At 36.2% G+C, this 16,689-nt stretch overlaps 1 long non-coding RNA gene across 1 annotated transcript in view; it reads left to right on the forward strand.

The window, feature by feature from the left end:
* Positions 1-15,585, forward strand: part of LOC145521746 (uncharacterized) — a 300,074-nt gene extending 284,489 nt beyond the window's left edge. The window contains exon 2 of the long non-coding RNA XR_014065658.1: positions 15,072-15,585. This is a non-coding gene — a long non-coding RNA (uncharacterized LOC145521746). The remainder of the gene's footprint in view (positions 1-15,071) is intronic.
* The last annotated feature ends 1,104 nt before the right edge of the window (positions 15,586-16,689 follow it).

Genomic DNA, 16,689 nt, shown 5'->3' on the forward strand with positions numbered 1-16,689 from the left:
TCCTGCCCTAAAGTCTTTATATTTTAGCCTCTATGTTTAATAACCTAATAAAAATGCAATTAAGTTGTTTTCCATTTAGGCTTGACTTATCCTCGCCGCTGTAGGTAATTCTTTTCTCTAAATATCAAGACAAATGATAGAAAAGCTGTAAAAGAATTTCAAACAAATTACTGTTTGATTCTGAGGGATTAAACCAATATGAATAATTTTTCACTGAACTGATTCCTTTTTTACCACATTTTCCAATCAGTAGAGTTAAGTAATCAAAGTATCTGTGTAAATAGCATTGACTCATGAGACCCAAACTCATCATTTTTGTTGTTTCAACTGCCAAACTAGAATTTGTTTTCTCTTCTGTATAAAACTTCACATTCTCTTCTGTGACCTTTACATTCTCAGCTTTGTTGGACTTCACACATCAAGACCTCCATCACTAGTCTACAAAGCACAAAGAGTAATCACACACAAAAAAGTATCTGCTCTGTGGTAAAAGAAATTCCTGACAGGTTCCTCCCTAAATAAAAATAAATGGAATGACTCCCATAAAATTTATGTGGTCCACACAGAAATAGTTGAACTACATCAAGACCTCAAAAATGTCTGGTTAAAAACATCAGAACCACATTGGGATAAACTTCCTATTGATGCAATCTCTCAGATCATGGAATCCCACAAAGAAAATCTTATCACTGTCACCTTTGAGAAACATTGGAACAAACACCAAACACTAAAAATAGCGATCATATATTATTACACGGAGGAAGAGAAAACCTCCTTCTTACCTCTAAATACTAAAATTCACAGAGATTCATGTAATATTTGCTTTTTTTTTTTTTTGGCTATTTAAAGGCATTTCTTCAATTATAAATTATGTTGGCATACTTTGCCCATGTGTTTTTGGTTCAGTATTTCTGCCTTATTTGATTGCTGATAACAAAATGAAATGGTTTTTATTTGGAACCCTCTGTCTCCATATCCTAGGATTTCAACACTGTGCTCTCATCAGTGGTGGAACTCTATCTTGACTCTATCTAATCTGCAGTGGAGTGAAATGAAAAATGAATTGGTTAGTTGCTCAGTCATGTCCGACTCGTTGCAACCCCATGGACTGCAGCATCGGGCTCATCTGTCCATGGAATTCTTCAGGCAGGAATACTGCAGTGGGTTGCCATTCCCTTCTCCAGGGAATCTTCCCCACCCGTGGATCGAACCCTGGTCTCCTGCACTGCAGGCAGATTCTTTAGTGTCTGAGCCACCAAGGTGGGTGAAGAACCTACATTTATTAGAGAACTGGCTGGGATAAGGCTGATTTCTGTGGCCTTGAAAAAAAAAAAAAATAGGTTACCAAAGATTGAACTCATCAACTATTCTTCATTCTTTGCATGCTAAGTTGCTTCAGTCTTGTCTCACTTTGCGACCCTATGGATTGTAGCTCATCAAGCTCTTCTGTCCATGGCATTCTCCAAGTGAAAATACTGGAGTGGGTTGCCATGCCTTTCTTCGAGGGATCTTCCCAATTCAGGGATCAAATCCACATCTCCTGTGTCTCCTGCATTGGTAGGTGTGTTCTTTACCTCTAGTGCCACCGTTCTTCATTCTTTGTGGCCTTCTTTATGGTCCGTAAAGAATAAAAGACATAAAGAAGACAGAGCAGTGAAGATTTGGTGCTTTCAAACTGTGGTGTTGGAGAAGACTTTTGAGAGTCCATTGGACTGCAAGGAAATCAAACCAACTGATCCTAGAGGAAATCAATCCTGAATATTCATTGGAAGAACTGATGGTGAGGATGAAGCTCCAATACTTTGGCCACCTGATGTGAAAAACTGACTCATTGGAAAAGACCCTGATTCTGGGAAAGATTGAAGGCAGGAGGAGAAGAGGATGACAGAGGACGAGATGGTTGGATGGCATCACCGACTCAAAGGACATGAGTTTGAGCAAACTCCAGGAGATGGTGAAGAACAGGGAAGCCTGATGTGTTGCAGTCCATGGAATCACAAAGAGTTGGACAAGACTGAGTGACTGAACAACAAATTCTTCAAACTACATTTTATTCCTGCCTTGCAATATGGAATTAATTACCTTTTAAGAAACTAGTGTAAGTATTAATAGTAGTATTTAAGACATCTGAGTGATAATTCAATTTAAATTTGAATAATTGTTATTGCCAAGTTTAGTCATAAAAATGGTTAAAATCACCATATTTTGTGCAAGTAAAAATATGATGGTAAAGATACAGACATAATGTCCAATAACTATGCTGTATTTGAACAGTGGTCCCACACTTCAAAATTGCAGATAATATTTTATACTCTTGGAGTTATTTAACCCGGAAATTTCTACATTGTTTGTATGCTTCTTTTAACTAGGCTATAGAGACAACCATAAGAAATATATGCGTTAGGCATACCCCCAAATAAGCACCTTAAAATGTTACTTGTGTCATTTTTTAACCTGTCTTCCCCTCTAAATTGTGGAGAAAGGTCATTTCTTTTTATATTTGCCTCCCAGATTCCAACTCTGCTCTATTGAATCCTTTAATGAGCGTTAATACATGCAATGTCTTAGCAGCTGAGATTTCAGTACCTGGTTTATTTGCTTCTTTTTGCCGTAAATGAAAATAATGCATGAAAATGGAGCAGAAGTAAACAGGATGAAAGAAACATATTATTGTACAAATACACTAATAAGTTGGTTATTCCATTTTGAACTGGTTAAGGGTGCTAAGTACCTTAACCAAGCCATTAACAGTTTATAGACCACAGTTCTCATAATCTCTACACATATAAATCATGTAAAATATTTCTGTAAAAGAGTGTGGTGCATCTAATTTTATTGATCACAGGCTATTATGGCTTCATTTCTACAAATGCAGTGATTGGGAGAATTTTACTTCTTGTCAGTTGCCAAATACAGCCTACCTTCTGTAGTTCTGGTGTTTTTATGTTTTTATATTTTAAGTAACTGGTGTGTGATTCTCTCAACAGCCTGTGATGCCGTAGCTATGGGTCATGGATGTGGCTCTTGTGTGGTTTACATGATACTTCTGCAATTTGGATGATATTCAAGGTATCACTGATGGGGTCTGCACATGTCTTAAAGAATTTTGTTTTCATTTGTTGTTATTTTTTTTTTTTCTTTAAGGAGGGACTCATTTGGAATGCCTCACTCTGCAGGGTTTAGGGTTGCCATGTTAAAGAGAACAACCTTGTCATATTAGGAGAAGAGGAATTCCTGTCTTTGATGGAAGGTTGACAAAGGTACTTTGTCCCTGGAGTCATTTTTATTACATGACTACTGTGTTCTGCCAGGAGGACTGAGACCACCTACCTGCACATTGAAAAACACAGCTGAGATCTGTCTTTGTGACCCAGACACATGCCCTCTCAACTTTTCTCTGTCCTGAAGGAAAACATCACAGCCCAAGCCAGATGAAAACAAGCACATTTTCCCCCGCTTTTTCTGTGGGAAAGATGAGCTGAAACCAAAGTTAATATATTTGAAAAATCTGGGAAAAAAACAGAACAGATTTTTAAAAAGTCATTCCTTTAGCCCCATTGGTATGCTACTTGCAGGAGTCTTACAAAGAAAACTTCTGTTGAAGTGAAAAACACTGGAAGAAACCCATGTTATGTGAGACTTTAATTCCCTGGAGCTGGGAAAGGTGAAAGAATCAGGTCCCTATACTCTTGGACTGTTTTCATTAGTTACCAAGAATGTTTATGCAATTGATTTTAACCACTTCATCAGAAATCCCAGCTTGATATAGTTAACACAAATCAGTTGAAGCTAATTTTAAGAAGCCATACTATATATTATATAAAATTCATTCATGAGGAAAGATAAAGATGCAGAAGAGGAAGAAGAATTGACTTCATTTTTTAAAATTCTCTAATTATATATCAGCACCATTATTTCAACAAAACAACTTTGCTACAACTTCACTGAATCTGTGATTTACGTCTTACTTTTTTCTTGGACAGGATATATTTGGCATAAAATATCCAATTTTGCACAATGAAATCGTAGACCCTGAGCCAATCTTGTGAAACCATTGGCTCATGGAAAGTTAAGTCACAAAATATAATTTCTACACACAGCCTCTTACATTTTTTTAATCACTCTATTCCTGGCAAATATAATTCAATAACCCCAAAATGAAAATGGCTGGGCTACTTGATATTTTGCATGTTGGACTTCCCCTAATTTCCACCAACAACAAAGGTTCATTTTTATCAGACGAAGCAAATTAAATTAACAGAATGGGCTTTAGATCAGTGTTTTTCTAACTTTTTGGATTTCAACTCACATTAAGAAGTACATCTCACCCCAGGACCCACATGTAACCTGACACAAATTTTCATGAAAAAATACTCCTTCTTATTTAAATTTCTTTTTTATTTTTTCATATTCACTGTTTCTCTCTTTTTATTGTGCTAAGGATATTTAATTTGAGATTTACCCTTTTAACACATTTTTAAAGTCTACAATTTGGTATTGTTAAGTATGGCCACCATGTTGTATAGTATACTTATGCTTATTTTATATGGTGCTCTTCAATAGGATCTGTTTATTCTACTTTATTCATGTGAATTATTTATTTGTTTTCACTACCCATGTATGTGTAATGAGCAGTAATCTATAATATGTAGCTTTAAATAAATTATCTAATGAAAGCCTGGTACAGAATGAAATTGCACCTAAAACCATTAGTAACAGCCAACTGTTACTGAAAACTGAGCTAAACACTTCTTTCATTTATTCATTATCCTAGAAATTCTCCATCACAAGCATATAGACATTTCATAGATGAAGAGCATAGAGGGGCAAATATCTTGTGAAATTTTACAAAACTAGCTGGTGACAGAGCTTTGATATGAATCCAGGGCTACCCAGGTTCTTAGCTACTAAATTAACACCTAAACAGAAGTCTGAGTCATAGGTCATGTCCTAGACCTGGAAATATTTGGTTGATCCCAGACTCTTCAAATTAGTGAAGACATTTGAGAGAACTTACATGGTTCTAGAAGGATCTCCATAGCTCTAGAATATTTACAGCTTTTGCAACCAATCTCCATATATTATAAATGTCCTTCAACAGGCAGACAAACAACTAGAACTTTGTCTACCTGATAGATGCTGCACATCAGGAAAAAGCAGTTTGAAATTTTTACCTAGATTGGCATTGGCATAAAAGTTAGTTTTTCTAGAGCTTGGGAGAATACATGTCCTGGGTGACTTATTCTAAGAACTAATCAAAAAAGGAACATCAGACTGTAATACAAGCCTATGATCAACTCTGGGAATGTGGAGTGGGTGATATCATAGCTTGGAATGTTTTCTTTTTTAGCAGCTGGAGTGATCATAACACCCAACTAACTCCAGATGTAAAAGAGAGATTCATAGGCATAGTTCATTTCTATTGAGGGGCTTCATTTTGTGTGAACACTGGCCTCTAACAGGTCTGGGACTGCTAATTGTCAACCAGCTCTGCAACCATGGTCTTTCACTCCTGTTAACAGATGGAACAGTAGTCAATAGCTGAAATTTGGTGAAGACTAACCTTATCATGACGTCTCACAGTTCAGTTACATAAGTTACTCACAGACTACCAGATTGATGAGCTCTGATCAAGGCCAACTAATTGATAAGCAAGAGATTAATTGGTTCACAGAGTAGTCAAAGTAATTGGATAATTTCAGAAATCACCAATAAATTGTTGGAAAATTTAACATAATTCTGGGTTAAGTCGATCAAAACAGTTAATCTCAATGCAGACTATAGATAATGATAATACGGCTAATAAGAGCAAAGGCAGACCCTACTGTGGGGCCAAAGAAGAAGAGGTGGATCTCTTCTAGGCAGGAAGTTACTATAATTTCTTTTATTAACCTCTTGTTTTTAATGGGGAAAAAAAAAACTTTGACCTTAAGTTTCCTTGACTAGGTTCTCTGGAATGGCTGGAAAAATTCTAAACAATTTAAAATCATGCCTATTCTATGTTTCTTTATCTTTGGGGGAAATAAAGAAGTATAGGACTTCACTACAGGACCATGGTTTTCGTGATGTAAATATGCCCATAAATGTTGTGCTTTTCCCTCTTAGAATGGAAACACCACAAATGGCAGATTTTTGTCTGTCTTTTCTTACTGCTGCATCCCCAGGACTAAATTTCCCAGGAGTATTCTTCAGCTACTTATGTTTTATATAGCTAATATTTTTAAATAAAATATTTAAAATTAGTGTAAAGTTTTCACAAGTCATTGAAGTATTCCTTTAAAATATGCATTAAAAAATCACAATTCTCAATTCTTTGCTGAAAAAAACTGAGTTAATATCTATAATGTGAGCTGAATACTGACTCTGCATAGCATTCTTTCAAATATTTTAAAGTTCAAATCATCAAGACCTCAATAAGATGCTGCAGTATTCTTTCTAACTTTTAAAAATCAGGGGTCTGTTTTTGAGAAAGCATCTCATAATAAGTTTGTATTTGTTGGCTAGTAAGCAAAAATTATTGTTGAATAATAATTCTTGAAGTGATGGTAAATCACTTTTAAAATAGTTAATGATGAATAATATGAGGTACAAGAACCAGGTGACTAAACTATTCCCTTAAGAAGAAATGTTCATCTATGAGAGAGATTTTTCCAAAATTGGACCTGGGTAACAGTGCTGGTCTCACAGACAGGTTTTTTAATTACTCAACTCACTGATCAGGTGGAAACAAGTCTATAAACTCTTTATGGAGATGTAATGTTTATGATCTATCCAGGAAAACAACATCCTATACTAAAATTCTCAGAGATACAAAATGTTTATGGCATTTGTTTATATATAAAGCTGTAGAGCAGCTCTCTAGAAAAATCAAAAGTTTCTTTATGCTAACCACAGAGATAATTATAATGAAAGACCCTTATGAGGGCTAGAAAATACTTTTACTTGCTTCTCCTAATTGATATATATTTGCATATCTTACATAGACTTGGCCTATAGGTCATAAAGAATCTAACAGATGCACATATACTTTAAGATCCTGTCCAACTCATTTACAAAATAAAGTAGGTTTTTTTTTACCTCAACCATTATTTACTTATGAAAACATATTTGCTCTCATGGGAAATGCTATAACAAAAAGGTCTTTCACGTGTTTAGGTCAATGCTTACATTTCAGGAAAAAGTATGTGTATATGTATGTATACTATATATAAAGATGCTGTTATATATGTATGTTCATACATGTGTGTATATTATAAATGGACAAATGTAAATATATTTATGTATATATATAAAAGTAACCCTGGCTTCAGTAAATTACATATCTTTTCATTTAATAAACTCAAACCCAGCAGGTTTTACTCAATATCTTTAGGATAAAAGCAAAATTCAAGTAACCCATCGGGTTTCTGTTTTGGCTAGTATTTGCCTTCTAATTGTCCTTTCTTTCACTGCCAGATCATAGATGTATTTGTCTTACTCAATATTTTCATGTTTTCAGCAAGAAGTTGGCCAGGAAATCTAGCCCATCGTACTGCTATAATCAATAATTGTGTTTCATGGATTTTAAGAAAATAAAAACACTAAATATGACATCACAGAAAAATATAATTAGTTCACTACTCTCTCTATGTTTATCTATAAATATATCTCATCTCCAAAATATATTCCCTTTGCAGTGAGGCAAGTTACTTAACCTTTATTAAGTGAAGTTACTGAACCTTCACTTCATTTAAAGTGAAGATAAACATAGTGCCTGTCCTGTATGTTTGTAGCCCAGCATAAATGAGTTAGTGCACATGAAATGGTATAGTGCTTGACATGATAGTCAGGGTGCTGATAAAAAGCCTCGGTGTTATGATTTTTACATCAATACCCTTGTGGGGGGAAAAAAACTTTTTTGTATGACTAGTATAGCTCTCTGTAAATGGGAAAATCTCTGCTCAAAGACACACAATCACTAATTTGAAACTAACAGGAGTATGAAAAGAGTTTGAAAGAAATTTCTCTTTAACAAAAGGTCAGATATTTTCATCAACCATTTAATTTAAACAGTGACTACATAGGTGATATGCATTAAAAATCAAGTAGCAATAGTTACATAAAAGAAAACTATGTATGCTATGAAAAAAAGAAATAAAAAGGATTGAACAATATAAAGGATTGTTGACATATTACTCCAGGATAGATGTTTCTGATTTTAAGGTATGGTGTTCATGGTTGATGGGCAGCTGTACATTGTGTATGAAAGACTTTTACACACTTTTTAGTATAGAGGCCCTTAACATCTTTGCTTCATGTGCCTTCTGGATGTAAGCTAGTGTGATACCTTATATTCTGAGAATCTGGAGTTTGAAAGGGTAATTTGTGAAAAATCCTAAACTATGAGATTTATGTTAACAAAGCATAATAAAATTTATTTTTAGATAGAGAACCAATATTGAGATCCAAAACAATTAGTTCATGAGAGTGAAGGGCAGTGATAAATTGATATTCTAAGGATTGCGAAGACTCTAATGAAGAGACATAAGTTCCCTGGATATTTAGTCGTCATTTGCTGCCTCTGCTCTTGTGGATGTTGACGATAATGATGAAGAAAGTCTTTATCTCCTGGATAACCTTCATCATAGAGATAAAAAGAAATCTCTTCAAATTTTCTTTCCCTAATTTTTCAAATGAATTTTTTAGTGGATGAAAGGTGATTCAGGGATGTATCTCTGGAAGCAGAGGGCTGTTCTCACAAGTTGGGGACAAGCCTGTGTGGCTTGCCTTTGCAGTTCCCCACAGTGTTATGGAAAGACGAGTTAGGTTTGGCTTGGAAAAATAGCTCTCTGCCACTCTCTGGATGTGTGCATCTTCAGGGCACAGGCTGCCAAGACAAACAGGCACCATCAGATTCCTTTCCACCTCCCACAGAAGAGTGGCTTTATTGAGGATGACCTCTAGAATGGGGAGAAAGCCAGTCATTCACCCATCACTGCCTTAGCCCTCCCCAAATTCTTAGACCCCTCACTTGAACCCTGCAGGGGATGCAGACAATCAGCTAAAGAATGTTTTTGTAAACAGCATCTTTCAGACAGTCTTTCATCAGTGAAAAATGAAGACATACCAGAGCCTCCCTCTGCCAGTGCTGCTATGGACAGGTTCAGGAAAGTGAGGAAAGATGCCATTTCTAATGCCACCTTGCCACTGAACATGGCATCTAGAGACCTACATATCCAAGCAAATGTATTTAATCTAATGGTACTCACACAGGATATGAGATTTGCCCTGGCTGTTCGGTAAGAAGTGTCAGAATGTTAAGAGCTGGAAAAGATCTCAAGAACTAATTAATTCAACCCTCTTCTCACATAAAAGATGCCTTGCTTGTGGCCGAATAATTCATAATTAAACATCAAAGAAATGCTTACTGTATGAAATTTTTCTAATCGTTTCATAAATTTGTCTACCATTCCCCAACCGTTTTGCAAACATTTCTTTTGAAAAGCCTAAGTAACCGTTAATTCTGATGCACACAAATTGTGAGACCAGTGAGAAAATACTTTGAATTTGGGAAAAGAAAAATCCATTATTAAATGTCTGCAGTAGAAGTATCATTATTACAATCATATGATTCTAAAAGCATTTCCAGTTGGACATGTTTTCAAATACACCAAAAGCAAATTTTGATATTTTTCTCACGGCCCGATACGTCCTAAGCCTTAACCTTGGGACCTTGAAGAACAGGAAAGAAGTGACAGACGGTTCTTGCTCACAGAAATCTGGCAGAAGTGAAAGTATGACAATGCATTCGTGAATCAGAGAAGAGAATGAAGGATGAGAGGCGCCAAATCTCACAGTCCCCATCAACAGAACTCTGAGTGAAAGCAGAGATCAAGGATAATCGGGGAAAATCTTCCGGAAGAGATGCGATTTGAGTTTGACTATGGCTACAAAGGGAAATCTTTTGTTTTTACTCCATTTAGCATGGTCCCAGCATAGAGAATCTCTGAAGCATGAACTGGCATGAAAGAGCTTTTTTGGCCATTTCACTGAATCAACTAGCCAGCAAGGGAATAATGTGGGTTTTACTCACCACACATCCACTAATTATTGATTGGATCTTCTGGCCCTAACTGGTACTGTTTCACTGACCAGTTCTGTTTTCTAAGTTTAAATACAACACCTGATGGAAAGAAATGTGAGCATAGGACCACTGACACAACAGGGAAGCAAAAATTATATGATTTCTTCAATTACAGTATTTCACAGCGATTTAGCTCTCCATCTTAAGTGTACTTTTCAGTTTTTCCCATGTTAAGTCTCTTATCAGTAGTTAGCAAGTTAAAAAAAAATGTTTTCCAACTTAATGATGATGTCACAACAGGAGCTACAAAAGCAAATTCAGAGAACAAAAGGTCTTGACTGAAGTTTGTTCAGTAGCTGAGCTTAGTGTTCAAGGGAAATCATTGACCACTCCATTGTACGAAAGTATTTATAAAATGTTGCCACACATGCATAATTATGTGCACAAGTCAGCATGTTCACTGTGCTACCCGACAAAGTTTCAAACTCATTTCAGATACATCTTATGGGTAGTATATTCAAAGGCAGATTTCATTCATCACTATAAAATGTAAAGATATCTACTTTAATGAAACCAGGGATAAATAAATATGTGTGTGTGTGCGTCCATTTATAGTGGGCTTCCCTGGTAACTCAGCTGGTAAAGAATCTGCCTGAAGTGCAGGAGACCCTGGTTGGATTCCTGGGTCAGGAAGATCCCCTGGAGAAGGGATAGGCTACCCACTCCAGTATTCTTGCCTGGAAAATTGACATAGGAAGCTAGCAGCCCATGGGGTTGCAAAGAGTTGGACATGACTGAGTGACTAAGCACAGCACAGCACATCCATTTATAGTACACACACATATACATACATACATAATAGCATATGAATCTATTTTTAGTATGCACATATGCCGACATTTTTCTGAAATGTAAATATTCACTTAAACACATGAAATTAAAAAAAAACACATGAAATACCTTTCTGTTTGGAATTAGCTACTGAAACAAAATTTTTCATAGTGAATGATGGTTTCAAGTTGCAGAATAAATCTGTACCTCATCTTGCAAATGAGTTGGCAGAAACTAAAAATGTTGACCTATTAAAATCTATATGACCTATAGACTGGTGGCAAGAGTTATCAATTACTGCATGTGAAATTATCCCAAAACAATGACTTAAAGCTAATCATGTATTATCTCACACAGTCTCTGTCAGTTCAGTGATAAGTTTTAACAGGAAAAGTAGAGACAGCTTGTCTCCATTCCATGATGCTGGGAGCCTCAGCTGGAAGACGGGAAGTTAGAAGTGAAATTATTTGAACCTTCTTTCACTGATGTCCTAGACTTGTTGCGGACATCTGCCAGTAGCTTAGCTGAAGCTTCAACCAGAACATCTATGTATGGCCTCTTTCACAAATGAAGACAAGGTTCCCAAGGCAAACATTCTGAGAGAAAAAGTCCGAGAGAAAACTCACCCTTTTTAAGACCTAGCCTCAGTAGTCATGTAGCATCATTTCTGCATTGTTGTTGTTCAGTCACTCAGTCGTGTCTGACTGTTTGCGACCTCTTGGACTGCAGCACGCCAGGCTTCCCTGCTCTTCACCATCTTCTGGAGTTTGTTCAAACACATGTCCACTGAGTCAGTGATGCCATCCAACCATCTCATCCTCTGTAACCCCCTTCTCCTCCTGCCCTCAATCTTTCCCAGCATCAAGTTCTTTTCCAGTGAATCCTTCACATCAGGTGGCCAAAATATTGGAACTTCAGCATCAGTCCTTGTAATGAATATTCAGGGTTGATTTTCTTTAGGATTGACTGGTTTGACCTCCTTGCTGTCCAAGGGGCTCTCAAGAGTCTTCTTCAGCACCACAATTCAAAAGCATCAACTTTTTGGTGCTCAGTCTTTTTATGGTCCAACTTTCACATCCATACATGACTACTGGGAAAACCATGGCTTTGACTATATGGACCTTAGGGCTTCCCTGGTGGTTCTGATGGTAAAGAATCTGCCTGCAATACAGGAGACCCAAGTTGGATCCCTGGGTCAGGAAGATCCTCTGGAGAAGGAAATAGCAACCTACTCCAATGTTCCTGCCTGGAGAATTCTAGGACAGGGGAGCCTGGAGGACTATACAGTCCATGGGGTAGCAAAGAGTCAGGCATGACTGAACGAGTAACACACACACATATAGACCTTTGTCCGCAAGTCATTTCTGCATAGTACTACGTTGATTGAGACTGTCAGAAGGCCCTGTGCAGATTCAAGTAACAGCAGACATAAATACAGATCAGTAGTTACCTCTCATTAGGAGGAAAGGTGAGCGAGTTCTCTGGAATGGCTCTCAGAGGCCTTCTGAGGTAATGGGTAATGTCTATTTTTGAACTGAGGGAGAAGGGTCCTGTGAGTGTTCTCTTCACATCTCTGCTCAAAATCCTCAAAACATGCCTTAACATATTCACCCCTAGGGATCACCATTGTTCTAAAGTTAAAGTCAACATTTTAAGCATATCATATGTCTCTTCCAGCCCTTGACTACTTCACCGTATTATTTTTCACCTATGCCTGATTTTATTACATAGCAGTTAAAAAAAAAAAAAAAAAGGCTTAAACTAACTAAGAATAGAAGTGGGTGACCCAATACTGTTCTTTTTGGACTGGTTTACATACAACCTTGGCCTTTTGTACCTGAAAGCTCTATTTATGTATTCGGCTTTTTGTTGTTTTTGTGATTATGTGATTCTCAGTCTGTTCCTTGAGAGTAAAGCCATGAATACAATCCCTGAAATGAAAATGATTCTTCAAGTCTTTCCTGGAAGCTAGAGAGGAAAAATGTGTTTTGCACATTTGAAAAAATTGGAAATAGCTATTCAGGCTCTGGATTTATTCAAACCACTGATTTCTAATTTGTAAAATTCTTCTAATGGTGTTGGGCATAGAAAGCTGTACTAAAATTTTTGAAGGTGTTTACTTCTGTGAATTATGTATGTGTTTTCGGTCATTTCCTTGAAGGGCACTTCTAGTTAGCACGGCTTGTGCTTGATGTTCCTTTTGGCTAAACGTACATCCCTGTACTGACTTTTGGGTTGGAACATATTCTCTATGTTCCAACCCATCAACAAGTATTTGTTTAGCAACACTTTCATGCCAGGCACTGTGTTAGGTCCTTGGTATTTTGTAGTAAACAGGATTTCTGTTGTTCCTGCCACTTTATAGACTCATGATTAAACAGGAAGCATTATTTTTGTTGTATTTAAATCTTAAACAAGATTATTTTATGATTGTCTTGAAAATTTATAAAAGAGTGAATTCCTTTACAACTTTCTACTTATACTTTTTAATGATATTTTGGTTATCTGATCCATTTACAAATACAGGACAGACTTTAACTGAAAAGAAAGGCCAGAAAATAAAAAAAATCACATGAAAAACTAACACTAGGAACTTATTACTAAATAAACCTTAGTGATTGTGAGTAATCTGTTAGCACACATTTCTTCCGTGAGTTACAAACTGTGATTCATGAAATGAGAAAAGCCCAATGGCAGAATTAAGGACTTCATGTTTCTTTTATAATGTATATTTCAAACTGGATATTTTGGCTTATTTTATGTTTGAGAACATCGTGTTTCTTAGCCATATAGAGTAAATGTAACATTTAATAAGAATTTGTCACAGTTTGTAAAGTATTGATGCTTTTTGATGCCAAAAGGCACTGATGTCCTGGTTCTAAGATGGCTGTAGATACTCAAAACTGCAAAGATGATAAAGTCCATTCTTCAAGATTTTTATATTTATAGGAGATGTATAATGTCTGTGTATCAGTTGTATAAACAAGTAAGATAGTTTAAATGATTTTTACTTACTCATAATCTTTTCTCAGCCACAAGTAACACTGATCCTCTTATTTCCAACTGTTCTTCCAAACCATGGAGGTAAACAATAATATTCAATTAAACTGAATTGTTGTAGTAATCCTAAATATATCTACTCTTTATTTCTTTTCTGGAATGCTGCAAAATAGTGTAGTCTATTAAGTTTTGGAAATTTGAGTGTTTCTCACGAAATAACCCCTCAGGTAAAAGCAATAGTAAAAGAGCCTAAAAATATTCTTAAAAATCACTGACTGGTTTTTCTCTCCTATAAAAACAAAGTTCATAGAAAATTCACCTGACTTTAGTATTTAAGTCATTTTTCATATACAAATAAACTTTCCAAGTAACTTTGAAGCAATTTGGGAAACATTTCTACCTTAATTAATTTTCCTGAGTTTTGTGGAAATGTTAACTTTCTTAAACTAAGATACATATCACAGTTTTTCCTAATTATCTATTTATATATACTATACGTGTATGTATATGTATATATATATATATATACATGTATATATATATATATATACATGTACATGAAATATTTATAAAAGAACAAGGTCAATCTGAGAGAGAAAAATGGACAGTTTATTTTGCTGTATCTGCTCCCAAATACTATCAAAACATCCTCTTTTGCTGCCTATTTAAACACTGGCAAATTACTTAGTAACAGCAGCATATATTCGGGGCATATTTTTTTAGTTACCACATCAGTGTCAGGGATAAGAAATATTATCAGGTATGTACCTTCCAAAAATACCACATTATCAAAAAAAATAATATTGCACCAAGTAGGTCAACCGTTCATTAAAGTCTGGGGTAACAGCAGTCACAGACTCACATCAAGAAAAAGTAGGTCTGGCACAGTGTAGAGAAAAGCACTTTGTCTGCTGTAGAACAAATACTAAAGTTTTGATATGGAAAAGGAAACTGCTCCCTCTTTAGGTTTTTTTTTTAATCTTTAAGCATTCATTCTTTCAACAAATACTTTTTAACTGTCTCTGACATTAAAGATAACAGGTCTAGGAGGCAGGGGAATCAGAGAATTTTTGTTCAAAGGGTGTGATGTTTCAGTTATGATAGATGAATAGGTTTTAGAGAACTGCTATTCAGCATAGCTCTTATAGTTAACAATACGGTATGGTTTTCCCAATAGTCATGTATGGATGTGAGAGCTGGACCATAAAGGCTGAATGCTGAAGAATTGATGCTTCTGAGCTGTGGTGTTGGAGAAGACTCTTGAGAGTCCTTTGGGCTGCAAAGAGATCAAACCAGTCAATCCTAAAGGCAATCAATCCTGAATATTCATTAGAGGAACTGATGCTGAAGTTGAAGCTCCAATACTTTGGCCACCTGATGCAAAGAGCCAACTCATTAGGAAAGACCCTGATGCTGGGAAAGATTGAAGGCAGGAGGAGAAGGGAACAACAAAGGACGAGATGGTTGGATGGCATCACCAACTCAATGGACATGAGTTTGAGTAAGCTCCGGAAGATGGTGAAGGACAGGGAAGCCAGGTGTGTTGCAGTTCATGGGTTCGCAAAGAGTCGGACATGACTGAGTGACTGAACAACAGATAGTGCTCTTCAAAATTTGTTAAGAAGGTGGATCTCATGTTAAGTGCTCTGACCACAAGATAAATAAATAAAAAATAAAAAGACATAAGGAAATTTTAGGAAGAGTTCGTTATATCTATTACTGGTGGTGATGGTATTGTGAGTGTTTGTCTATGTCTAAACTCATCTAATTATACCCATTAAAATGTGCAGTTTTTTGTATATCAATTGCACCTCAATACATCTGTTTTTACATTTAGAAAAGGAAAATGACACTGTTCTGGGCATTTGGGGCAGAACTGTAACAAGGTGTTAACCTTCAGGGATCTTAATTTCTATGAAAGGGAGAGAAAAAAATCAACATCAAGGATATCAGTTAGTGATATGCTAACATTGCAGGTGACACATCTTAAGGTTCAAGTTTATTAATATCACCATCACACACATCAACCTTAGTATAGCATCACCACCTTAAAATGATTTTTATCCAACACTCATAAAGAACCACTTGGTCAAATACTCTACAAAGAAGTAAAAAGATGCTGTCTCTATACCCTGGCGGCATTTAATACAAAAGAAACTGCCACCAGTCAATGAAAGAATATCAAAGTTGTGCAAAGTTAATTTGTAATCAATAGACAGTATTATTGAGTGATGTTTTATAGAAGGTGCAAATACAGAAGGGATGGAAGTGATATGGAGATTGCCTATCTTGTTCCATGAGTCAGAAATGGACTTCTTCAAACTGTTCACCAACAAAGGAACCAACTTTCATTTAACTCAGTGAGTTGCCACAATATTTCCCTCTTACTCAATTATTCTAAGAACTGTTAGGTAACCCTTTGACACTTTCTGTTGCAGCAGAGTCAAAAATTGGCATGAACAAGGCAAACTCCTTCCTGGGATGAAGGCTCAGCCCAGGAGATGTTTATTGTTCTCATTAGTTCTGTCTTGCTTGCAAAGAAAACTCCAGTATGGGGACAGGGTATCAGGAAAATCAAAACCAGAAAAAAAAAATGTGTAGCTGATCTCATTGGAACTGAACTTGAGTCCTAGATACCCTAGATTTTCCTACCTCAGCCTAATATTAACTATGTTCCACACCAGGTGGCACTACTGGTAAAGAACCTGCCCGTTAATGCAGGAGACATGAGACATGGGTTCGATCTCTGGATAGGAAAAATCCCTGAAGGAGGAAATGGCAACCCACTCCAGTAT

Source organism: Giraffa tippelskirchi, chromosome 9 (assembly GCF_054371585.1).
Source record: "Giraffa tippelskirchi isolate mGirTip1 chromosome 9, T2T-mGirTip1v1.2.pri, whole genome shotgun sequence".
NCBI lineage: Eukaryota > Metazoa > Chordata > Mammalia > Artiodactyla > Giraffidae > Giraffa > Giraffa tippelskirchi.